General features: G+C 35.2%; 2 long non-coding RNA genes across 2 annotated transcripts; one reads left to right on the top strand and one right to left on the bottom strand.

Moving 5' to 3' along the window:
* The first annotated feature begins 11,805 nt into the window (after positions 1–11,805).
* LOC120177611 lies at positions 11,806–27,102 on the top strand. Its single transcript, XR_005521433.1, has 3 exons — positions 11,806–12,134; positions 15,784–15,789; positions 26,867–27,102. It is a non-coding gene; the product is annotated as an uncharacterized LOC120177611 (long non-coding RNA).
* Positions 24,955–25,528, bottom strand: LOC120177613. The gene is made up of 2 exons (XR_005521435.1): positions 25,252–25,528; positions 24,955–25,147 (listed from the first exon to the last, which is right to left on the bottom strand). It is a non-coding gene; the product is annotated as an uncharacterized LOC120177613 (long non-coding RNA).
* Positions 27,103–27,291: the final 189 nt, after the last annotated feature.

Raw genomic sequence — 27,291 nt, 5'->3', positions numbered from 1 at the left:
AGACGATCCTCAAATGTGTGCTATGCTCTTCATGGGATTTCGAGTGCACCAGTATGTCATCAATAAAGACAACAACAAACTGGTCCAAGTAGGGCTGAAAAATCCTGTTCATAAGATCCATGAAAGCAGCAGGTGCATTCGTTACTCCGAATGGCATTACAATGAATTCATAATGACCATATCTCGTTCTTAAAGCTGTCTTCGGAATATCTTTCTCCTGGATCTTCAATTGATGATAACCCGAACGTAGATCGATTTTTGAAAATACCGAAGCTCCTTTTAGTTGATCAAACAAATCATCAATGCGCGGAAGGGGATACTTGTTCTTGATGGTCACCTTATTGAGCTGTCGATAGTCAATGCAAAGACGCATTGATCCATCCTTCTTTTTAACAAATAACACCGGAGCTCCCCAAGGCGATACACTTGGTCGGATAAATCCCTTCTCTAGCAACTCTTGTAATTGATTCTTTAACTCTTGCAATTCTTTCGGAGCCATTCGATAAGGTGCCATTGCAATCGGAGCTGTTCCCGGCATTATTTCAATTTGGAATTCTACCTCTCTATCCGGAGGTAATCCTGGCAATTCAGCAGGAAAAACATCAGGGAACTCTCGAACTATTGGAATTTCCTCCAACCTTTTCTCTTGAGCTCTTGAATCAATCACATTTGCCAGAAAACTCTGACATCCTTGTAGCAATAATTTCTTGGCAGACATCACTGATATTACATTCGCTAACGGATTAAACTTTTCACTGCTCACACTTATCTCTATTCCGTCTGGACTTTTCAGAGTTACCTTTTTCAATCTGCAACTAACATCTCCATAATACCGGAACAACCAATCCATTCCCAGAATCACTTCAAACTCGTCAAAGGGTAATTCCATCAGATTAGCAGGGAATTCAATTCCCTGAATCTTTATGGGACACCCCTTACAAACTTTATTCACCCGGGCACTCTGGCCTAACGGAGTTGTTACTATAATCTCATTACTCGTAGCTTCTAAGGGAATCCCCAACTCCTTTACTAACTTACTTGTAATATAAGAATAATTAGAACCCGGATCAATCAGTACCAGTACTAATTTATCATACAACTGAAAAGTACCTGCTATAATATCAGGGTCATCACGGTCTTCACTTGTCTTTAGGTTGTATACTCGAGCAGTGGATCGCACTTCAGGTTGAGCAGAGAATTCAGACGGGTTTCTTCCTCTGCCTCTTCCTCGTCCTCTTTGTGAGAAAGAACCAGCTCTTCCAGATGGTGCCGGCTCACCAATAATCAATGGACAATCACGGACAAAATGTCCGGCCTCTCCACATCGAAAACAAGTCCCAGCTGCCATACGACAAGTTCCATAATGGTTTTTCCCACACTGCTGACACTGTCTCCCTTGACCCGGAGTAGATCTCCCAACACCAGATTCCACTGACTGCGTCTGTCTAGGTCTTGCCTGACTTGCTCCCCTAGCAGACGATGCAACTGATTCTGATCTAGCTTGTGATCGGAATCCCGAGTCTCTTCCCCTTTTTGTTGGTGTTGAACCAGAATAAGTAGTCGTCCTCTTTGATGTCTGAACTCTCGAGTCCCCAAATCTTTCATTCTGAGCCCTTTCAAGAGCTTTTGCACGATTGATCACCTCCTGGAACGAGGACAGGTTTAATACTATCAACATTTCTTTAAGTCTAGGGCGCAAGCCCTCCACGAACCACTCGCAAGCATCTTTCTCAGTAGGCACAAGCTCGGCTGCAAACCTGCTCAGCTTATTAAACTCACATTCGTACTCATATACCGAGCGGCTCATCTGCTTCAAATTCATAAATTCCTGCTTCATTTGGCGGATAAACTGATCTCCAATATACTTGCTTTTAAATTCTTCTAAAAACAAAGACCAAGTCAACTGGTCGGTTGACATCCTCATGGTGACATTCGTCCACCATATCCTCGCCTGACCCCTTAGTAAAGATACAGCTCCATCTAATTTCTCCACTTCGGAACAGTGGAGACCATCTAACATGATTTTCAAATCATTCAACCAAAGATCCGCTGACACCGGACCTTCCTCAGCTTCTCCCTTAAATTCGGGAGCTCCTAAACTTCTCAATTCTTTTGCTACATTAATTCTTGGAGTTAGTGGAGCAGGAGGTTGAAGACGCGTCAGAATAGCGTCTAACGTTCTGAAGAACGTATCTTGATCTTGCACAGGCACTCCTTGAGATGCCTGTTCTTCACCTTGCCTGGCCAGGGCAGGTGAATTACTGCTTTCAGCATGCCTATCTTCTCCCGCTTCACTTCGGGAGCTATTATGTCCGGACATCTAATCAGAATAAACACATTGTTCTATTAGCAAAACAGCATACTCATACTATACCAGATCAGAAGTTTTCGCTATTTGTTGGCATGTATTCCATTTACAGACTCCATAGACTCTGGTTTATGCCTAGAATCGGCTAAACCATAGCTCTGATACCATTAAATGTAACACCCCCAACCCATACCCGACCCGGATATGAGCCAGAGATACTACATGGACTTTAAAACACAACTCTTAATAAATAATAGTAAAATATTTGAACTTGTATTAAGAAAATACAATAATATACATACTGTAATATGAGTTTACAAAAATATTCAGAGCATACACAACTTAACCCTTTAATTACATGCCAACTGCTATTACATAACAAAATGACCTACTGATAAGTTGCTTCTGATCTGATGGTTGCAGGAGTAATACTGTAAAGCTGCTTCACCTGTCTCGTCTAATTTCCTCGGATCCTACGTGTGAAACACTCACACGCTAAGTCATCGACTTAGTGAGGCAATAATAATAAGGCAATGTAATGTAATCAAAATGTCAGGATCATATGATATGAGATGCAAACATGTACTTAATCAATATAGTATACTTCATCAATATCCATACCTGTAAGCATATGACTGTAACATTCATTATTCTGTATTAATAAATTTATTGGCCCATGATAGCATATTGAGAACCTAAGGTATTTGAGTAATGTGAGGTTGTGCACTATGCTGTCACCACAGCTCGTATAATTGCACCGAAGTGCCCGTAGAATTGCACCGAAGTGCCCGTAGAATTGCACCGAAGTGCCCGTAGAATTTTGTCCATAAGGACCACGTAGAATTCCTTAAGAATCATATACATATACTATGGATCAAGTATGTGTCTTTCAAGACTTCACACAGGTTCCAAAGGATATATATGTGTCCTAAAGAACCGAGTATACCCTCTACCCTTGGCATGCCAACTATACCTATAGTTCTCATCTACATAACATGGGCTTATACATTTCCCGTAGTTCATATCGCGTAGACATAGTATTTTCATACCTTTAACACATAGGCATATCATTTACATACCTTTATCACATAGTGCATATAACTTTTCTGCATATTCATGTCATGTAATACATATAATATAATTCATGTCATGTAATACATTTAATACAATTTCATGTCATGTATCATAATATGGAATGTAATCATATGTCAAAATATGGAATCTAGACTTATCACAAGTCTAGAACTGAATATACTACTATATTCATGCTATGCATATGCACTCACCTATACTTCTTTGCCTTTTCCTCGATCGATCCTACTTGTAGATTGTTCCCGAACTCGAGTAGGCTCGGTATCTACATAAACATAATTTTTAAGATGATCATCAGATGTCTATGTCTTGAAATTAAGCTTTAATAGCTTACTAATTTAAAGAATCTATAGTTTAGTCATGTTTTCTTTTCTTTCTTCTTCTTTTTCTCATGGGGGAATCGGTTCCCCCCCCTGGGGTATCGGTTCCCCTATAGCCTTCTGGAATTTCTTATACGATGAGGGGGTATCGGTTCCCCCCCTGGGGGTACCGATTCCCCTCTAGCATTCTGGAAAACATATTCGTTGAAGGGGTATCGGTTCCCCTTGAATGGGTACCGATTCCCCTAACCCAGAAATCCTATTTTAAGCCCGGAAATCATCTAATTTCAGCTCAAACATACTTATTTCAATCCCTTTAACACTCTTAGCTATCATACACTTACTTAAACTAATTATTAACCATTCAATACCTCTAAAACTAAGAAAACTCCTCATCCATATAGAATTGAAGAATCTTACTCCAATTTCAACTTGTTCTAATTTCCATTCTATTACTTCATACTTCTTAATTAGCTTACTGACAAGTCAAAAATCTGATTCAAACATCAAAACTCATTCCTATCAAGATTTCATCTAAAAACTCATTTTCCAAATCATTCTCTAAATCACTTATCTTGTTGTTTTAATGTCATATAAGGTTTCCTTTATCTTATATAACATACCAACTTTCATTTCCAATCTTAACAATCCAAGAAACTACCAAGTTCAGTTTCTTACCTTAATTGCAAGCCCCACGTTGAGAGAAGGAAGAGAAGAAAATAAGGAAGAAGGAAGAAGAAATGGGAGAGTTCTGGAACCTATGCCACACGTGGGTCTCATATATCCCATAACATTTTATTTTAATTAAAAATTTCCTTCCAAATGACCATTTGGTCCCTACCTTCATTTCATATTTACTAACCTTTATTTTTAAACTATATAATCATTCTACTTTAATCCCCAAATGTTGAAACTTTGCAAATTAATCACTCACCCGACATGGAGGATGTTACAAGCTCGGCAAGGACTCTCGATGGATTGATAGCTAGGTGAGTCAAGATATCTAACTAGAGACCCTCTTTGAATTTCCTACAGTGATGATACTCAGACGAAACCAACTCTGGGGTATATTTACTCAATATGAGGAACTCCACCTCATACTCAAATACTCATATGCCCCATTGAGTAAACTGCAAAAACCAATCCTTCATCGCATCCATATGGGCCTCTCCGATATACTTTTGGAAGAACTCATTCAAAAATTGGTCACAAGTGGGTCGCTCAAGCTCTAACGATATCTCTACCGTCTTTCACCAATCTATCACATCACCTTTCAGCAATGAGATAATGCACTCCAATATTGCATCTGACTAAGGGTTCTAAGGGTTTCCCTTAACCATTGGTTGGCTACGATTGGATCATCATCCCTTGACCTAAAGAATTCAGTGGTCCGGTAGTTCCAGAGCCTCTCTACTAGGTTTCTTGAGGTGCTACAACTAGAGGAATAGATTGGACTGACTGGACAGATGGGGTAGCAGGTGCTTGAGGAATAGCATTAATAATCCGCTCTAAGGTAGATATTAGATTCATAAAGGAGGCAACCTCATCAACTCCTGCATCTCCAGACGCTCTATACTCAGAGTCTGGGATAAACTCATCTCCTGAATCAGTAACTAAAGAATCTCTACTCTTATCTCTACCCTCTCTACTATGATATGAGCTTCTGTCAATCTCTAAAATTCTAAAATTAAGAGGAAACAAAGAATTACCATCACTGTTCAGATACATAAGTATGACTTAACTCTTTAGAGGAATGTATACTTATAAACTCTTTACTGACACTGACTGACTCTGACGGAAACTAACCACTACTGACCCATGGGTCCTAGGAACATCAATCCTGACGCTTTGATACCACTAAATGTAACACCCTAGACCAATACGACACACAATTAACCGATTTAAGGTGCTTCACAGAACCACTGAAGTGGCTGACCAACTTTTTCTTACTTTATTTAAATATAAAACAATTGTAAAATAAATTGAAGAATAAATAAAATCTTTACATTGATGAGCTCCAAATTAAAATATTTACACTTTACAAAAATAATACAGACCAATCTACTGAAACTACAACTCATCTGGATAATAAAGTTTACAAATATACATGCCTTTCAAAAATGTTTAGACGTACTCTGAACCTGCACTGGTCTGAAATGGGTTTTGGTCTATCTACTGCTCCTCACCTTTTGGATCTACTAACCTGACCACTAATAGCTAACTAGCTCAACGACACACTAATAGCTAAAACATACTGGCTACATATCACTGAAAGGTTAACTATCAAGTCTACTGATCTAATCTGCTTAGTGAATATCCTTGTGATATTCACTCTCTACGTTATTGTAGACATCATGGTGCGATTGAGAGATTATTGCATCTCGGAGCTCACGTACCCCTCTAGTCTACTAGAATATGGCCCCTAGAATTCTGCATCGGACATCATATCCCTAACTAACCCACCCCTTACGAGTGTCAGACCTTGACCTTAATTAGTCGGTTTTAAGGGCCTTGCACCCTACCCAAAGATATATCAAGACTGTATTTATACTTGCGACTCCACTAGCTTTTCTAAAGGAACTTGAGTGTCTGAATCATTTCCCAAGCATCAAACAAGGTTAGTCTTATTTGTCCCTAATTATTTGGTTTCTACGTTTGAATTAAACATTAATATCGTTCCACTTGTAGTCTTATTTGAGAGGAATTATAAGCTTTTGGGAAACCTCACTTGCTTCTATACTCCTCCTGAACCAAATACCATTTCTTTCCCTTAGTATCGATACTGGCCTTACAGTATCAATACCCTTTCATCAATATCGATACCCTACCCAAGGTATCAATAACCCTACATCTACTTCATTCAATGCATCCCAACTTTAAAAACCTTTTATAAAACTTATTCTAGTGTTTTACGTGTATTCGAACCCACTTATGGTCATATTATGGGTCTAGGGCCTTTCAGACAACGTTCTAGGCAAATTTTGACATTTTGGGGTAGGGGTTTCGAAACCATCCCAGGAGCTTCGAAACCTATACCACATAATTCACTTTTTCATCCGATAAACTCTCTAAAACACTCTAAAAAGCTTTCCTAAGTCCCCCAAACTCCTACCTTGAGGTTTCATATTTATTATTATGTCTTATGTGATCATAAAGGAGCATAATTAAGGCTTTAAAATATGCTAATAACATTAAACATAAAATCTACAACGTAAATCTACTAAACATGCTCGTACTCAACTTTCAAGCTAAAATTCTTTCTAATGATTCTACAACTTGTATAGAAAAGCTAATAGTATGTTACATGGATTCTTTGGATGCTATAACCTCTCTCAAACAACTAGGAATCCACTTTTCTTTTACCATTGGCTTTTGAACTCTCTTCAACCTCTTTCACTAACAAGGTATTTGAAATGAGTTATTTACTCAACTAGAGGCTAAATAAAACTTAAATGCACTCCCTATAACTCAAATCGTTTCTTCAAATGACTTGAATCACTTGATTTCTTAAAACCCATTTTTGAAAATCTAAACTAAATCTTAAGATTAAAGCTCTAATTGAAGCTTAGAAGATAAAGAATAGGTTTCTTACCTTGGTTTCTTCAATCTAGGCTTGAAATCTCAATGGCTCTCACCTCTTCGTTTAATCGTGGGAGAGGAAAGGAAGAGGAGAAGAGGAGATATTTTGGGTTTGGTTTTTCATGTGGAAATTTCTGGAGAAGATATGTGTTTATAACCTTTAAAACAACTATAGGTAAATTGCTAACTTGGTCTCTCTCCTTTTTACCTCAATTTAAAACTATCACTTATCTTAATTCTTGGGGTTAGGCCCAATACTCTAAAGAATTAGTCTAATTTGGCTTGCAAGAATCTAATGGACTCTGTTGGCGGGTTTCTGGTTGATTAAAACTACTGACCCAGAAATCATGGTATTACAATATGTATATCTCTTGTCACATGACAATCATGTGGTGGTTGTTAATCGGGTTAAAGATATTTTTTATTTTATTTATATTCATTTATTTTATTCGATAAAAGAACAAAACTCAAAAACTTTAAATATACAATCTTAAACTCACCTTGTACATAGGATTGCAATATCATTATGAAAGGCCTATTGCTCTATAATAAGTTGATATGTGCAATTATAGTACATCGTCCTCCTGCATAGATATTTGACAAGAGAACATAAACCCCAAGAGTTTCATGCTCCAACTCAAGAAACCGCTCGGCCACCGTGTCACCAAACTCAACACATTTATGAACCCTACAAGGTCCAAGCAAATAACCCAGATTGCACCATCTGCTTTAATTTCCATAATCTGAATCAAAGCTTCTGCTTCATCAAACAACCCTGCTCGCCCTACAAGATTCACTATGCATCCCTAGTGTTACAAGTCTTGTGGTTCAATTACATTGATGGGAAAATGATGGTTGTAAACGTTATTCACAATTTACCCTTTTATTTAGATGAAGAGTGGCGTTCGATACGTAAGATATAAAACTTCGGTGACATCGATTAATGTAGGAGTTCTTCTAGAAATTTTGATAGACAAAAGAATGTTTGGCTTCTTGGAGTGCAATGACATCTAGATTTCTGGACTAGCAATGCACAGGCTGGCTGACGAGGCCATTGAGCTTTTCGCACGAATGACCGATGAAGGATACAATTCAGACTATGGAAATGAAACAAGATGGTGCGCTTTGGGGTTCTTTACTTGGACCTTGTAGGGTTCATAAACGCGTTGAGTTAGGTTAATTATTGGCCAAACTCCTCCAGTTGGAGCCTGAAAATCACGAGGTTTATGATTTTTTTGTCAAATATTGATATAAATATATATACAAATTCTATTTAAGAAAACCCATCGGGTAGTCCAGTGATAAAACAATAGTTTATTCCTCCTATATGTTTGGGTTCGAATAGTTTTATTTACAGAGTATGTACGTTAGCACTAGTCATTATTCATAATAAGATGAATATCAAAATATTCATATTTCACTTCACTTCATTATATTTTTCTTGAATTGATTTTTACAAAATTTATTCAAAATTAATGAAAATCAATCGAAAAGATTGAAATTCCAATATTCTGATATCGCACGATGATTTTTGATGAGACTATTCTTTTGGCACTTCATTATATTTTTCTTGAATTGATTTTTTACGAAATCTACTCAAAATTGATGAAAATCAATCGAAAAACTTGAGATTCTAATATTCTGATATCGAGCGATGATTTTCGATGAGACTATTCTATTGGCACTTGTTCGTATTCTTAAAAGAATGTTTTAGTGTTTGAATTTTTGATCAAATACCCCAAATTACAAATTTTTATGTTTAATATTATAAATTTTAAATAAGTTTTGAAAAACTATGCTCTTGAAAAATGAATGTACTAGAAGAAAAACTACTTATATAGAATTGGACTAAGTAAGGGTGTAAACGAGCCAAGTCGAACTCGAGTATTGTCGATTTCGACTCAAACTCAAAAACTTTTAATGTAAACTCGACTCGAAAATTCGCAAGCCTAAAATTTTTAAGCTCGACTCAAACTCAAAAAGGCTCGAACACAAAAAAAAATTTAAAAGCTCGACTAAAGCTCAATTTTGAGTTTGATTCAAGCTCAATTAAAGCTCGAGTGCTCACAGTGCGGCTCCATAAATTAAACCATTGAGTTTGAGCTTTAATTTATAAGATCACTTGCGGAGAACTTGCTTTTATCTTAAAGATGTGAGATATAAGGCCACATGATATGAGTGGATATACGGTTAGAACTCCGCCCTCTTCCCCATGCTCTTCACCCTCTTCAATACCCTGTTCGGATCCACGTTCTCGGTCACCGTCACGTGCTTCTATCTATAATGTGGGTTTCTTCTTCCCTGTAATTGGTGCCTGAGAGGAACAGAGAGTCTAAGAGGGGGGTATAGCTTGGGTCTTTATTAGTTTTGAGTGATGGACAGAAAGAGAGAATAACTCCATTTTAGTGTGTTTCTGTTGCTTTTAAAGCTTTTATTTAACCTGGGTTTGTTTTTATTGTCGGGGTTTGGGAGCTAGATGGACACCAAAGGAAGACTCATTGCTGGTTCTCACAACAGGAATGAGTTCGTTCTTCCCGATCTCACGCTTCAGGTTTGAGCACCCTGGCAGAGCTCGATGCTACATCTGTTGATTCAAAGGTCCCTCACCTGACATATGGCGAGGTGAATTGGTTTTACCATAAAAAATGTTCATTTGAGTTTGCTATTACACTCGTGGCTTACATCTGATTGATTATTAATGAAGGATGTTGAGATTTCCTCTGATAAGCATGCTCTTATCGTTCCTCCCTTTATGAGTCGTGGAAAACGCGTCAATCAAAGCCCCCATGTTTGTTGCAGAAAGTTTGAGGATACACAAAACAGAGAGTTGAAGAGAGAAAAAGAAAACCAGAGAAACATGGACAGTGGACAAGTATTCAAGCCCGTGTTTTAAAAATGGAGTATTAGCATTTTAGGACCTGTTATATTTGTAATCTTTTGATTTTGTCATTAATCAAGGTTTACGTTTTTATGATTTTGGATGTTAATTTATTTTTATTTTATGTTTTGATCACCGTTTGTTTTGATAATGGACCTATTGATTGATTTGACCAAGTGTGATTTATTAGTTTATTTACATATAAACCCTTTTTAATTTCATTATTTTCATTTTGTGTAATTTGTATGTTACCTTCATGTGCATAACTTAACCCCTATCACATAATCGAGATAAGGGTTTAGGGTTTAAGCTTAGGTCTTAGGGTTTATAGTTAGGGCTTATAGTTTAGGGTTTGAGATTTAAGGTTTATGGTTTATAGTTTATAGTTTATAGTTTATAGTTTATAGTTTAGGGTGTAATCTAAGATATGCTTAATTAAATGGGCTTTTATTTTTCTTTTAGTACCCTATCACATAATTGGATTAAGGGTTTAGGATTTAGGGTTTAGGGTTTAGGGTTTAGAATGTATACTTTAGGGTTTATGGTTTAGAATATATACTTTAGGGTTTATAGTTTAGGGCTTAAGTTTAAGGTTTAGGGTGTAATCTAACATGTGCTTAATTAAATGGGCTTTTATTTTTCTTTTAGTAATATACAACGTAACAATTGGACTTGGGTTGCTTAATTAAAAAAATTAAAAATTGAGGGTAGTTGTATTATTGAATTTTTACTATATTGTTAAAATTTTATAATTATCAATAATGTATTTCTAAAAACTTTTTTATAATGTAATTTTAAAAAATCTAAAATTATAATATAACATTTTTTTGAGGTGCTCACGAGCTTTTCGAGTCGAATATCGAGTAGCTCGTTTCGGCTCATTAAGAACTCGAGTCGAGTTCATTCGAGCCGAGTATTTATCGAGCCTTGATCGAGTCGATCTCGAGTAGCTCGCGATCTGTCTCGTCTCATTTACGGCCCTAGGACTAAGTGCATCCTTCATTCTATAACAAACAAACAAAAACATTGGTGTTTGAGGAGGCTATTGTTAGTTTTTAATTTAGTTTTTATTTCTTCCATGATAAAAAATATAAATAAAAGTTTAATACTAAAATTAAAATATTTCAATATTTAGTAATAAAATTAAGCCTTAATCATATGTTTAGTACATTAATTATCACTTTTATTCTATTTTAGTCATTCACCTATTTTTTATTTCAAAATCACACCTAATATTACGATTTAGTTTCATTTTGGTCACCAATCGTTAAAAAATTAACTGTGATGCTAACATGTCACTATAAGATAATACCATGTCATCATTGAAATTTTTTTAAAAAATATCACATTAATAGTTCTGCTAATTTTTTAAAGTCGGGTGACCAAAATAAAACCAAAACGTAGCGTTAGACATATTTCTGAGAAGAAATAATTGAATGACCGATAAAAGTAATAATTGAGATACTAAACATGTAGTTTACCCTAAATTCAATACACAACTTAAAATTTTAACCTATTTAAAAAAAGTAGTGGCTGGTATAGAAGGCCGTAACGGTAGGGTTTAGGAGGCTGAGCCTTGTTTTGGGGGTCGAGGAACTCCATTTTCCTTTCAAGATTTAGGGTTTCTGTTTTCTGAACAAGGATCTTTTTGTCTAAGGCGGCTAGGGTTTTTCTTTGACCTTTGCGATCTGCCTTCTCTCTCTATATATTTGTATACTGCATTCCTTCATTTCCATTTCTCATAGTGCACTGCCTCTATCCATACCCAACTTCCCAACATTTACTTACATTTTCCCCCTTTCTTCTATTCAATTCCCATATTTCGAACTTCAAGATTTCTCTAATTACTCGTTTTTCATTCAAATTATCATCCGTGGTACTTTGTTAGTCTTAGCCGAGCAGTGATCGTTCATTATCTACATTCTCAAATTTTTCAATTTGGATTCGTTTGATACCGGTAAGCTTTTGCTGTTTACCATTCATTTTCCTTCCAGATACTCTTCTTTTATTCTTTTTTTTTCAATCGGATTGTTATATTCATTGAAATCCAATCTGGTTTATTAATTTTGTTAGAAAAAATTTGGATCTTGGTACATTTATCTATTACGTGTATAATTTGATTGGTATCCGTTTGGGATTTTGTTTGTCTTGCTTCTTTGTTAGGTTTAATAATCAGTTGTTTTGGTCCGAATTCGGTTTGGCAGTTGATTTTTGGTAGGTTTTAATTGAGAGTTAAAAATAGTGTTTGGGATAGAGTTGGATTCGATTTTTAAACCTTTGGTAATTGTCAGTGTAGACATCTGCCGGTTTAAATATTATTATTATTATTATTATTATTATTATTATTATTATTATTATTATTATTATTATTATTATATTAATTAGTATTATTACACTGTTTTACAGGTCTACCAACAAAAATACAATCCAGAAGGCCAACAGCCTACCAAGGCCCAGTACAAGCAGATCCGACCCAACAGCAGAATCTATCATCAAACCCGGGTACTATCCAGATCCATGAATCCGATCCAATAACCCGACCAGTTGTGAGCCGACTCACCGAGCCATCGCCACCGCCATCGCCGAATGCTCCAGCCAAATGCCGAGCCGCCGAACCGTCATCATCACCATGTTGGCCACCAAACAGCAAAACAAATAAAAGATATCAACAAAAGCAGATCACCTAAATCCCACCTAAACCTTTCATTTTCATACCAAACACAAAGACAAATTCAGATGCAGCCATAGGGATTTGGTGAAGAGATCAATGATAAATCAAGGGTATTCGAACAGATTATGGAGAGAGAGGGGGAGGACAAAGCAGAAAATACGAACGAGGGGGGAACAGAATAAAAACACAGGGGATCATTTTGTGACGGTGGACTCAACTCTTCGAAAAATCATTGTAACAGGAGTTTGATTCACCATTGTATTACAGAGTAAGTAATAGAAAGCAAAGAACAGTTTTTTTTTTTTTTGTACTTTTCACCTTTCTTTCAATTTCCAGTATCCTTTAAATGTTTTTATTTCTAAGCAAGTAATAATATAGAGATTATGTGTTAGTTACATCACCTTGCTCGGTTTTTTTAATTCGCATTGTAGCTGTTATGTGATGGTTGACCGAGTGTTAGTGAGCATCGGGTTCCTTTAAGCAACCACCGTTCGAAAGCTTAGAGGATAAACAAAACAAAAACAGTCAAAGGAAACATATAGAAATCCAAATAAAAAATAAGAAAAGTAAACTGAAACAACTTAGAGAAAATAGGAGTATACAGAGTAAAGGGGGGATCGATTCAAGTTTACTTAAGTCATCCGAAGACCGCCCTAGAATACTCCGGTGAGTGATGATCGTGCGAGATGATGAGGAAGGATAGGAGTGGCCATCTTTGAGTAACGACTGAGCTTCGACCATGGAGGCCTTTTGGAGTAAGTTGCGTCGTGAGTGGCAACCATGGAGACTTTGGTTCAGACCATGGCAGCCATTCGTGTGATTAGAGAGTAGAGAAGAGTGAGAAGACGAGAAAAAGAGAAGTGGAGATGGTGTTTGCGGCTGGGTGTTTAAATTACAAATTAGGTTAGGTTTATTTTCTTTTTATTTTAGGTTTTATATTAAAGCTTTAGGGCTTTTTAGGGTTTATTCTTTTAAGGTCATTGTAACTTCACCACGTTTTTTACTTTAGTCATTAATAAGGTTTGTTTTAGAATTTAGGTTTTTGTATTGTCCTGATTTTGTCATTTTTAATATTTGGGTATCAGTTATAGTTTTTGGGTTATCTCAGTATTCGGGTCTTTCATGATTTGTTTATAATTCGATTTAGTCCTAAATTCGAATTTTTATGTTTTAATTTGACCTTCATATTTTATGTGCATTTTAACTTGGTCCATAAATCAATGTTCGTATGGTTCCAATTTTGTCTCCATATTTTACCCGAATTTAATTCCAGTCCTGAGTGGTAATGTATTTAATTTTTAATATTTGTATTTAAGTCATATTATTAAATATTATGTTATTATTTGACTTTGGTTATAATGTTTGTAATTATTGTATGTTAGTCACTAATTTTTAGTGTTATAATATTTTATATAATGTTCAGTTTGGCTACAAAATTTATAAATATCATATTTTAGTTATGCTATTGTCATAATTCATTTTAGGTTTATTTGCATGTTGAGTCATCATTAAAATATTATTTTTTTTAATTCGGTCATATTATATTATATGTATTTTTTTCAACATAATTGGTATATTTTTAAGTTTATTCTATAATTTTGGATAATTTATATTTTAATCCTAATTATATTTTAGAGTTAAATTGTATTATTTTCATATTATGAAACATATAAATTATTATAATGATTATACACTTAATTTTTCAGTCTTTTTATTATTTAATTTATTTTGCTTATTATTGTATTTTATTTCAAGGTTTAAATATTATAAATATTTTATTATTCAATATATTTTTCTTTAAATAATTGTTTATATTATTTTACTCAAAGAATGACAGTCAATTTATATTTGATTTGAAATTAAAAATCAATGAGGATGAAATTTTCAAATTTGAATAAGAAATAGATGAAATAGCTTTCCCGACAAGGGATTGCTAATGTCGATATTTCTTTTCAAATTAAAGAATTTTATTTAATTAATTAATTATTTTGAAGCAAATTAATTAACATTCAATAAATGGATCCTATTTTAATTTTATATTCGATTCAATATTCCCACCATTTACAACAACGTGTAAGCGACACAGTACCAAGTTTGGGCGTTGTGGGGGTGTTAATCCTTCCCCATGCGTAACCGACTCCCGAACCTATTTTAATCGAATTTTTGGTAAACGCATATCAACTATTATTTTAAAAAAATGATTTTTCTTAAAATTGTTTTTAAAAGAAATTTTTAGCTATTCGACCTACCTAGCCCAATGGTCGATGGTGACTCTATCCAATTTAATTTCAAATCACTAAATTTTCCAAATTAAAATCATAACCGTTTTTAAAACAATAAACATTTGTTCCACCTCAAAAAAACGGTTATGACAGCTTGGCTACTCTGCTGGGGATCTTTTTTAGAGAGTCAGGCTGTTAGTTGTTTACACATTGTCGTTTGGTAGAAATTGTGTGTTCGAGTCTTTAGTTAACTTATGATCCTTTTATTGAAGTTTTTAATTGCCTCATTTTATTATTATCATACTAACAGTTTTATCTTTGCTTTCAGATATGTCCAAGTTTTTGTCGAGTTGTTTCGTTTTCCTTTGGAGTCAAAGGGTTGAATGTTTCTCCTCACGCACATCACGTGCATTTGCATGACATGAGCTCTAGACCCGAGCTTTGATCCAAATTAGTCGGGGTGAATGTTTTACTCTCGTACGAATTTATTCTTCGTATGAGTTTTAGCAAATAACCCACGGGATACATACTTTATACCTTCGAAGGGATTTATTCCTCGTATGGGTATAAGGTAGTGAATCCCCTCGAATTGAACTCGTTCCGCTTGAAACCTATAATGGGTGAGGATCGAGGGTTTGGCAGCACAAGGGGGCACCGACATCAAGGACAATTCGAGTACCTTTTTCTCAATAGAGCTGAAACCATGCATATAGTGAACTGTAGAACGGTCACCATAGGTCTAGTCATATCGAACCTTTGTCCGTCAGTAGGTACTCAAACTAAGTGTACACAAAGGAGGAGTATTTCTGAACCTTTTCTTTTTAAATAATGTTTAATAACAGCATGTGAACTAGATACCATGAGGTTAGGATTAATTTTTTGAAAAATCATTTTGGGTAGATAGCATGTCCGGGTAGGAGTGTTATTTAATTAAAGCATGTTCGGGTAGATATCATGACAGGGTAGGTGTTATATTCATCTTTGAATAACATTTTTGTTTGTATTGATTATCTTACATGTACTAACTAATTTCTTTTCTTTTGTTTGGGTACACTAACTTATTTCTTTTGTTTGTGTCATTTTTTTATCTTTCTTTGTATTGTATTGCATCAACATAACATAATGCAAAAATGTTGATTTGCAAGGGGATAGTCAAGTGGAAATTTTGCACAAGAAGAGATAAAAATTTCAATCAAGCAGTCGCGTACACAAACATGTGCCGAGGGCTAAGAGAAGTCAAGAATACCAGAATGAGACTTGTTCGAAGATCGTGCAACATTTGAGATTGGAAAGCTGATCCTTTGATCCAAGAAGTAATCCAACAGTGAAGTCTTATCTACAATCATGTCATCACTAGTCATCAAGGAGCGACGTACTAACTTCAACACCGCCAAGGCATTAATGGAGTTAGGCTACAAAGCGCTTGAGGGGCATCATTTTCAAGGAGAATCGATCTATTTTAGGCTCAACATCTAAGCGAATGCATGCATGTAAAGTGCATTGTGTTAGAATGTGAAAGTTTTTATTTCTGGTGAAAATTATTCTACAATATCCATCGTTGGAATCAACATTTTTGCATCTGCATTTGCATCTTTGTATTTGCATTTGAATTCACATCTTTGCATAATTATAGTTTTAATCTTACATCATGCATTTGCATTTTATTTCAAACTATTTTATATGCATTAAATTATGAAAATATGAGAATAATTCGTAGAGGATTTCATGACAGAATTTTTTTGAATTCAAATTGGAGTTAACTTGGTCTTCCTAGAGAAGGATAAGAACCATGAATGAGATTTTAGCAAGAGTTGGTAGAATTAAGAAACTTCAAGAGCAACTTATCAAGATTCAACAAGAAATGAATGATCAAGCAAAGAAGTTTCAAGACGAGTCAATGGAGCAGATAACTAAATTGATTGACATGGTGAATATTATGATCCATGGAGAAGAGCCACTAGAGGATCCCGTTTTGGATGAGACTGTGAATGCTAGTGTTGAAACTATGATTGTAGAAGGTTCCATTGGGCCCACAATGAATTAAGAGCTAACAAGAGATAAAGTTTCCCTTGGGAAAGTTGAGTCTGACTCAAAGAAGAGAGGCGTAGAAGAAGTTCAAATGCCATTCAAGAAGGCTAAAAAGAACAAGAAGAAAAAAAGAAGATACATCTCCTTCAGATTCCAATGTCATATTCAGAATTGTTACCATTTCTCTTTGAAAGTGGCATTCTAACACCTATTCCTTCAAAGTCTAATACTTACTGGCATCCAGATTGGCAAGGTGTTAAAAATTCATGCAGTTATCATCTTGGAGATTTTAGTCACTCTACAGAAAGTTGTGTGGCTATGAGATTAAAGGTTTAAAACCTCATCGCGGAAGGATTGTTATGCTTTGAAGGTGGAAAACCTAAACTTCCAGAGACTTAAAACTTATCAACGAGGGGAAATCAACAAATCAATGTTTCCTACAAGACGTTTATCAAAAGTTGTACCTTCAAAATGAATATCTCAATGATCTTTCACTAAGACTTCAGAGTGATCATAATAGTGGCAAAGAAAAATTGAAGTCTCCACTCAGTTTTCCTTCATCTTCATGCAACAAAATATATTCTAAGTTGCGCGAGACCCAACTGATTACTCCACGTTTGGCTAAGTCGCTGTTACCATCTTATCCAATTTGGTATAATGAAAAAGTTTCTTGTGAATATCATGTCGGAGCCCAAGGACACTCCATCGAGAATTATGGTAACTTTAAACGAAGAGCTCAAGACCTTTTGGTTCATAAAATCATAGAAGTGGATTTTAACATGTTGATCAAACAATCGAGATTCAATCCCCAAAATAAAGTTGATAGTGTCAAAACAAGTAAAGTTCAAACAGCAGAGGACATTAAAAGGGAAAAGGGCAAAACTAAGGAAGGTGAAGTATGTATGGCAGATTTAACTCTCGATACTTCTCTGATGCTAAATGAAGAAATGAAAGGAAAGGTAATTCGAGATTGGCCCATAGGTCTAAGAAGGAATGGGGCAGATGTAACCCAGAAGACGCCTCAGACACCTATATCAGATTTTCTGAAAACAAGTAAGACGTGGGGCAATTTAAGGAGGCTGGTGAATACTACCCCAATCGTAGCTGCAATGAGCATTCAGAACCAAGAAAAAACTGTCATCACCAAGGAAAGTTGTTATGGATCTGAAATTGAGCCCAATTTCTAGTCAGAGAAGAAAAAATGATGATGGAGATTACTATGAGGAAGCAAAGATTTGTGCATTTGAAGGTTTTATCTAAAAAAGTTGACACAAAATATGATCAAGAAATGGGGGCAAATGAGGATAAGGACCTAGGCCGATTATACACCCAACATTATAGGAGTGATGGGGCATGATAGATAAATAAGTGGAAATTGTTATATACCACTATAATACCTTTCTATTTTCAGCATCCTATTTGAACTTGTTTTTTGTTCATTTCTTTGTTTTTTTATAAATAAATTTGTGTTGTTTTTATGGTTATGAGCAAGAAAACAAATTTTAAACTTGAAATTTTTTGAGTATCAAGTAAATTAAATATTCTTTTAATTTTTCAAGAATTATAGATCTTTGGCAAGTGATAAAATTAAACCATCATACTGGTAAAACCAAAAGGCCTCAAAAGTACCAAACTTTCAATTATCCGTGAATCTTCCTGCATGAAGAGACGAGATGGGGCATCATAGTTCAATTTGTCGAAGAGAATTTCAAGTAATTGGAGCAGACTCGAAGTAAGAAGAAATATGAGGAGGATATGAGGAAAGAAAAGGTCAATGTTTCTGAAATTAAGTCTCCTATCAGTTGGGTATTCCAGCAACTCTCCCAAGTTGGTATTATTCATCAAGAGTTTAAGCCAAAACCTAATGATTATGGAGATTATTGTGAATATCACCAGAAAAAAGAACATGAAATTCAGCTGTGTCCTGAATTTAAGGGATTGATATAAAAGTTGAGGGACAATAAAGAGATAGAATTCTTCGAGAAAGATGAAGAAAAAAAGAAGAGGATATCTGCACATCAGAAGATTCCAAGCCCATGCATAGAACAAGTGAGCCTGTGATTATCACTGTAAAACCATCTACAATGAATACTGTGAAAAAAAAACCAAAAGTGGTTATCACAACCCTTTTACCATTTTCATTTAAGGAAACCTGCAAGGTACATTGGAATTACACTGTCAATATTTCAATGGTACGATGACATGTTTCTTTGGAAAATAGAAGAAAAAGAGAAAGCACATGGAATTGATTTGACAACCGAAACAGTGAGTGAAGTAGGAGTTTTTTCATAAGAAGTGGGAGGTGTTACTCTCCCGAAACATCGAAAGAAAAGGGAAAATCTACCACTGTAGTACTTCTTATTTTTAGCATCTTGTTTGAATTTGTTGATAAATTTGGAAGTACACTGAAATGCTTTGATGAAGGTGCTTAATTAGATATTTATCTATGTGGATACCTCTTTTTACAAAGGTTTATGTGTATGAAATGATGAACAGACTTCTTTCATTTATTCCTTCGCAAAAGAAAAATATATCATTTATTGTCCCCATTTGAGCCTGAATGATTTTTCTTCTGATTCAATCCTAACCAATGATCACCCTCCATATTGGAAGGCAAGGTGAAGGATATATGCTCAATAAATATCGTCAATCCAGTTTTATTATGAAGACAAATCTTCATGAAGTAAAGAGAGTTTTGAACCACAAGATAGGTCAAATATGAGGTACTTGAAGATCAAATCCAGTCAATAATAACAAATGCAAGAGGAAAAGGAGGTACTCAAAGTAATTGAAATCTTATACTCATCTATCAGGAAAAAAAAGAAAAAAGAAAAGAAAAGAAAGAGAAAAAAAAAAAAAAAAAAAAGAAAAAAAAAAGAAAAAAAGAATAAAAAAGAAATTGAATCAAGATGGGTAAATCATTGAGCCTCAAGCTACAAGGTTGATCAAGTGCAATTAGTTCAAAGATTTATATTTAACAAGAAGCGCAAGAAATACTGGAGATATAAGAAAATGGAAATGAACCCAAAAATTGGCAGTCTAGAGGGATCTAGAAAAAAATGATGAGAGAAAAGTAGCAAAGCAGATTCAAGTCAAGCAATGCAAGATTGAATGCATCATAATGAATTGATCATTGGTTCAATTATCCTTAAACACTTGTTTGGGCCTTTTTATCCCTTTGTTTCGTAATCATGAGCCCTGGCCTATGTTACGTACTTGAAAAGGCGACTCGAATATTGAATGGTGCAACAACGACATAAGAGATGATCTTAAGCTCTTGATGAAGCACCACACATTCCAAAGATGTTCCTGAGAGTCTGGAACCAAGAAGTATCTCTATGAGATGTATATAGCAACCATTTCTTCAAGTTAGTGGAAGTTCAAAGAGACATATATGTTGGACCAACCTGAGAGACCTTAATTTACCAAAATCAACCTATACCTTAAACCAGTCAATAATTTTGACACTTGTCATAGGACAATGATTTTTGAATGATTTAAAAGAGTAGTTGATTTATTTGATATTCATTAAACTCATGTTTTATGATTTGATTCATTTGTGAACCTATAATAGACAATATTTTACAAAATTCTTTCATTCTTCAATAAAGAAATGAGGAAAAACATTTTCAAACAGGACAATCTCAAATGAGGAAGGTCCTTGAAGCAAGCTGATACCTATTCTACCTCTATTGGAGAAAAATAATAAGCAATGACACAATAATAAAGCATTTCACAGCAAATGGTCCGAAAGACCTGAAAGACTGGAGAATTGAAATTGTAACACTCACTTTTAACATTATCAGTAACCTCATAAAAAGAAGGATTACCTTATTCAAAAGGGGCACATATCTCAGTGCATAGCAAAAAGGCAAGAATGCAACCAATCAAGCATAAGATGACTGACTACCTTATTCAGAAGAGGCACATATCTCAGACATTCTGTCAGAAGGATTGATCACTTCTTAAGTTTGTGATAACATGAAGACATTCCCTCAGGTTACTCGACAACACTGTTGTTTAGTAACACCAGAATGAGAGCATTCAAGATAAACAGATTTGGGCACAAATAGAGCCACGATGATCCATAAATAAGGTATTATCAAAGTTATACCTCATGGGAATCATGAGATTCAAATTCAATGGACATTGAGAGAGAACATTTTGACTTGAAGGTTAGAGGTATTTTTGAAGGTTCATATTATCCATGTAGGGTATCTTGAAGGCTCACATCAGCATGAAAAGATAGAAGTAATCCATATGGGGCATCTTGAAGGCTCACATCAGCATGAAAATATAGAAGTAATCCATGTGGAGCATCTTGAAGGCTCACATCAGCATAAAAAGATAGAAGTAATCCATGTAGGGCATCTTAAAAGCTCACATCAGCATGAAAAGACAGAAGTAATCCATGTGGGGCATCTTGAAGGCTCACATCAGCATGAAAAGGTTGGAATATTTTGAAAGTCTATTTCAATCAGAAATAGAATGTTGGGGCATTTTGAAAACCCATTTCAACTAGAAATGATCCATGTGGGGCATTTTGAAAGCTCACATCAACAAGAAGCAAATATAGGGGCATGCTGAAATCCTATTTCAATTAGCTAAGAAATGTTGAACACATTTTAAACGTTCGTATCAACAAATGTTGGGGAATGTTGAAGGCATATATCATCTTATGGAAAGATCTTTGATTTGAGAAAATATTTCCAATGAGACAAAAAGTTAAAGCATCCCACTTACAGTCTCACTGAGCTTTGTTCTTAAGTGACGTCCTACAAAAGCTCTGAACACTATGCAAAGAGCATCACTAATTGAGAAATATGGGCAAAAGCCACAGAAAATGATGAATGTGTTGTCAAATGTTTTACGAACCAGTGATTATGGTGCCGAATCAATGTTGCGATCATATGGTATTTTCATTTGTTGATCCGAGATGAAGATTGACTTCTTCAACCCTAATGTTAGAAGTGAGATGTGATGAAGATTTCTTTCCACATAAGGGGAGATGAAATTTCAACAACAAGAAACTAGTGAAGCCAAGTAAGGTTAAACAACAAGTTGTTGTTAAGCATCTCGACATGATATGGTCTTAATGGCTTTGCTCGAGATCCAATTAGATGTGGAGACATAAAAAGAATTAGGATAACTCTTTGAAATGTGTTTCAAAAGTCAAATCAGAACAGACGATTGTTCTCCTAATTAATCTATGCTGAGCTTAGCGTATCTACATCTACATTTTTCAAAGATGATAGATTCTCTTTTCAAAGATGAAAGCTTTATTGGATTTCTACACAAGTCCAAACAAAGAAAGCTGGTGTTATCCAGGACAAAATGAGGCATCAAGATCATAATTCTGACTACGACAAGAGTTCTACAAATGAAATATTTCTTTTGAGGCTTTAATGAAACAAAGAAAACACAAAGATGCAAGTGGGTCAGATTGTTCATCAGAAATGCCAGCTTGAAATGACATTTTGACTAAGTGAAGGAAGATCGAGTTCTTCACTTTAAAGTCAAATGAAGATTGCATCAACATTTTTGCATTCATAAGAACAACATTTGAATATAAGAAAATCATATATTACATTTAGATACATATCCATTGTATTCATAGCATCGCATATGTGTATAATTTTGCAGATTCATGCTAAGAGTCAAGTTTCAACTTTAAGACGAAAGATACTCGTTTCAAAAGTAACTTCAAAAGATATTGATGGTGGTTGCTTAACTCAACAGCAAAGAGTTACAATTCAACCAATTTGACCAATTGAAAGATTGAAAGATCTTAGAATCAACTTCAAACGAATTTCAATGTCACTTGAAGAACATATCACATGACTTTCCTGTGAATGTGAGTCATACAAAGATCATCTCACTTGGTTCCGACCTGTTAAGGGGAACCACCTGAAGAATTATGACCGGCTTGGACCCGTGAAAGGGAGTCATTTTTTCACTTAAAGGAACTATTGGCAGCATAACTCATGGAGAGAAGGGTTATCTGTCAACACAAACCTTCGAGTTCGATTACATTCAACTCCAGGACATGTCAAATTTACAGCATAACTCAAGGCGATGAGGGTTATCTGTCAATAAACACCTTCGAGTTTGATTCCATTCAACTCGATGACATATCAACTGCAGGGTAGCAATGAGGAACTACATTCTGGTTGAAGCCGAGGTCTTCAAGTCAAGAAGAAGATATGAGGCAATCTCTCATCTTAGTGCAATATAGCTTAAGTCTATTCAGCTCGAGGAACTACTTTCCAGTTGAACTTTAAACCAATGTCTTTAAGCCAAGAAGAAGACCAAAGTTGACTATGTCAAACTATATTTCAACTTCACAACAAAGGATATCATGCTCGATACAACACAAGATTGGATTTTGACTTCACAACGAAGGATATCCAACTCAAAGCTCAACTTCACGATGAAGGAGCCACCCACGATTTCAACTTCACGAAGAAGAATATTGTGCCCAATGAATTGACTTAATGTCACAACAATTTGTCATTCCAGATAACCAGCATTCCTCATCACGTAGGAACCGAATTATCACCTATAGATGACCTGACGTCCTCATCACGTAGGAATCGTGTCATCACTCGACCTGATCTTCTCATCATGTAGGAGCCATGTCAAACCCAGATAACCAACCGTCCTCATCACGTAGGAACCGTGTTATCACCTTTAGATGGCCTGCCGTCGTCATCACGTAGGAACCGTGTCATCATCTGACCTGATTTCCTCATCACGTAGGAACTGTGTCAATCATTGATAACCATAACTCTTCATCACGTATGAGCCGTGTTATCACCTTTAGATGGCCAGAACTCTTCATCACGTATGAGTCATGACATCACCCGACCTAATCTCCTCATCATGTAGGAGCCGTGTCAACCTTTGATAACCAACAATCCTTATCATGTAGGAACCGAGTTATCCCCCTTCCTAAAGATGGCCAAGAACTCTTCATCGCGTATGAGCATTGTCATCCCTCGACTAGGTTTTTTCATTATGTAGGAATCGTGTCAACCCTTAGACGACCCGAACTCTTCATCACGTATGAGCAGTGTCATTTTCCAAATCAAACACTATCAAGTTTCCAAAACAAAAAAAGAGAACCGGACAAAAACCAGTTGTCTTTTTCGTCTTTGCCCTATTCTTGTTAACACAAGAATGTGCAAAAAGGGGCAGTTGTAGACACCCGTTTTTTGTCCGGGTTAATTTATTATTATTATTATTAGTATTATTATTTATTATTAATATTAATTAGTATTATTACACTGTTTTACAGGCCCAAAACAAATACAATCCAGAAGCCCAACAGCCTACCAAGGCCCAATACAAGCATATCCGACCCAACAACAGAATCTATCATCAAACCCGGGTACAACCCAGATTCGTGAACCTGATCCAATAACCCGACCAGTTGTGAGCCGAGTCACCGAGCCATCGCCATCGCCGAATGCTCCAGCCGAACGCCGAGCCACCGAAACGTCATCATCACCATGTTGGCCACCAAACAGCAAAACAAATAAAAGATATCAACAAAGTCAAAAACATATCACCTAAATCCCACCTAAACCTTTCATTTTCATACCAAACACAAAGAAAAATTCAGATGCAGCCATGGGGATTTGGTGAAGAGATCAATGATAAATCAAGGGTGTTCGAACATATCATGGAGAGGGGGAGGAGAAAGCAGAAAATACAAACGAGGGGGGAACAGAATAAAAACACGGGGGATCATTTTGTGACGGTGGACTCAACTCTTCGAAAAATCATTGTAACAGGAGTTTGATTCACCGTTGTATTACAGAGTAAGTAATAGAAAGCAAAGAACGGTTTTTTTGGTACTTTTCACCTTTCTTTCAATTTCCAGTATCCTTTAAATGTTTTTATTTCTAAGCAAGTAATAATATAGAGATTATGAGTTAGTTCAATCACCTTGCTCAGTTTTTTTTTAATTCGCATTGTAGCTGTTATGTGATGGTTGACCGAGTGTTAGTGAGGATTGGGTTCCCTTAAGCAACAACCATTCGAAAGCTTCGAGGATAAACAAAACAAAAACATTCAAAGGAAACATATAAAAATCCAAATAAAAAATAAGAAAAGTAAACTGAAACAACTTAGAGAAAATAGGAGTATACAGAGTAAAGGGGGATCGATTCAAGTTTACTTAAGTCATCCGAAGACCGCCCTAGAATACTCCGGTGAGTGATGATCGTGCGAGATGATGAGGAAGGATAGGAGTGGCCATCTTTGAGTAACGACTGAGCTTCGACCATGGAGGCCTTTTGGAGTAAGTTGCGTCGTGAGTGGCAACCATGGAGACTTTGGTTCAGACCATGGCAGCCATTCGTGTTATTAGAGAGTAGAGAAGAGTGAGAAGACGAGAAAGAGAGAAGTGGAGATGGTGTTTGCGGCTGAGTGTTTAAATTACAAATTAGGTTAGGTTTATTTTCTTTTTATTTTAGGTTTTATATTAAAGCTTTAGGGCTTGTTAGGGTTTATTCTTTTAAGGTCACTGTAATTTCACCACGTTTTTTACTTTAGTCATTAATAAGGTTTGTTTTAGAATTTAGGTTTTTGTATTGTCCTGATTTTGTCATTTTTAATATTTGGGTATCAGTTATAGTTTTTGGGTTATCTAAGTCTTCGGGTCTTTCATGATTTGTTTATAATTCGATTTAGTCCTAAATTCGAGTTTTTATGTTTTAATTTGACCTTCATATTTTATGTGAATTTTAACTTGGTCCATAAATCAATGTTCGTATTAAAATTTTTAGTGTTATAATATTTTGGATAATTTCAATTTGGCTACAAAATTTATAAATTTCATATTTTAGTTATGCTATTGTCATAATTCATTTTAGGTTTATTTGCATGTTGAGTCATCATTAAAATATTATTTGTTTTAATTCGATCATATTATATTATATGTATTTTTTACATAATTGGTATATTTTTAAGTTTATTCTCTAATTTTGGATAATTTATATTTTAATCCTAATTATATTTTAGAGTTAAATTGTTTTATTTTCATATTATGAAACATATAAATTATTAGAATGATTATACATTTAATTTTTCAGTCTTTTTATTATTTAATTTATTTTTCTTATTATTTTATTTTATTTCAAGGTTTAAAATATTATAAATATTTTATTATTCAATATATTTTTCTTTAAATAATTGTTCATATTATTTTACTCAAAGAATGATAGTCAATTTATATTTGATTTGAATTAAAAATCAATGAGGATGAAATTTTTAAATTTGAATAAGAAATAGATGAAATAGCTTTCCCAATAAGAGATTGCTAATGTCGATATTTCTTTTCAAATTAAAGAATTTTATTTAATTAATTAATTATTTTGAAGCAAATTAATTAACATTCAATAAATTGATCATATTTTAACTTTATATTTGACTCAATATTCCCACCATTTTCAATAACGTGTAAGCGACACAGTACCAAGTTTGGGCGCTGTGGGGGTACTAATCCTTCTCCATCCGTAACCGACTCTCGAACCTATTTTAATCGAATTTTTGGTAAATGCAGATCAACTATTGTTTTAAAAAACGATTTTTATTAAAATAGTTTTTTTAAAAAAAAAATTAGACATTCGACCTACCTAACCCAATGGTCGATGGCGACTCTATCCAATTTAATTTCAAATCACTAAATTTTCCAAATTAAAATCATAACCGTTTTTAAAACAACAAACAATTGTTCCACCTAAAAATGGTTATGACAGTCAGTATGCCGACAGTGATGCCATTGGGATTTGCCTGAATTTCCCATGAATGATTGACAATTCGAGCCACATTCCGATTTCGAACAACAACAACAATCGCCTCCATTCAAAAGACCTAGGCATTCTGAGGATAACCAGTCTAATATTGTGCGATGTACTCCTACCAATCATACTAATCTGAGGATGCCCCTAAATTCTCCGATCAACAAGGGAACCATAAATATTTTCTTCAAAACTCAAATGTGTGCAAAATTTAGATTGGGTGCTTGTAGGAATGGTGAGGATTGTAACTTTGCTCATGGCATTGAGGATCTGCGTCAACCCCCTCAGAATTGGCAAGAACCGGTTGGTAGTCGTGATCAGGGTTTTAAATAGCGGTCGAATAGTGGTGTCGCGGCCGTTATATCGCGGTCGCAGCGGTATCCAAAA

Source organism: Hibiscus syriacus, unplaced genomic scaffold (assembly GCF_006381635.1).
Source record: "Hibiscus syriacus cultivar Baekdansim isolate YM2019G1 unplaced genomic scaffold, ASM638163v2 tig00112293_pilon, whole genome shotgun sequence".
Classification (NCBI taxonomy): Eukaryota; Viridiplantae; Streptophyta; class Magnoliopsida; order Malvales; family Malvaceae; genus Hibiscus; species Hibiscus syriacus.
The sequence above is the reverse complement of the archived record's forward strand: the minus strand, read 5'-3'. Positions and strand labels throughout refer to the sequence as shown.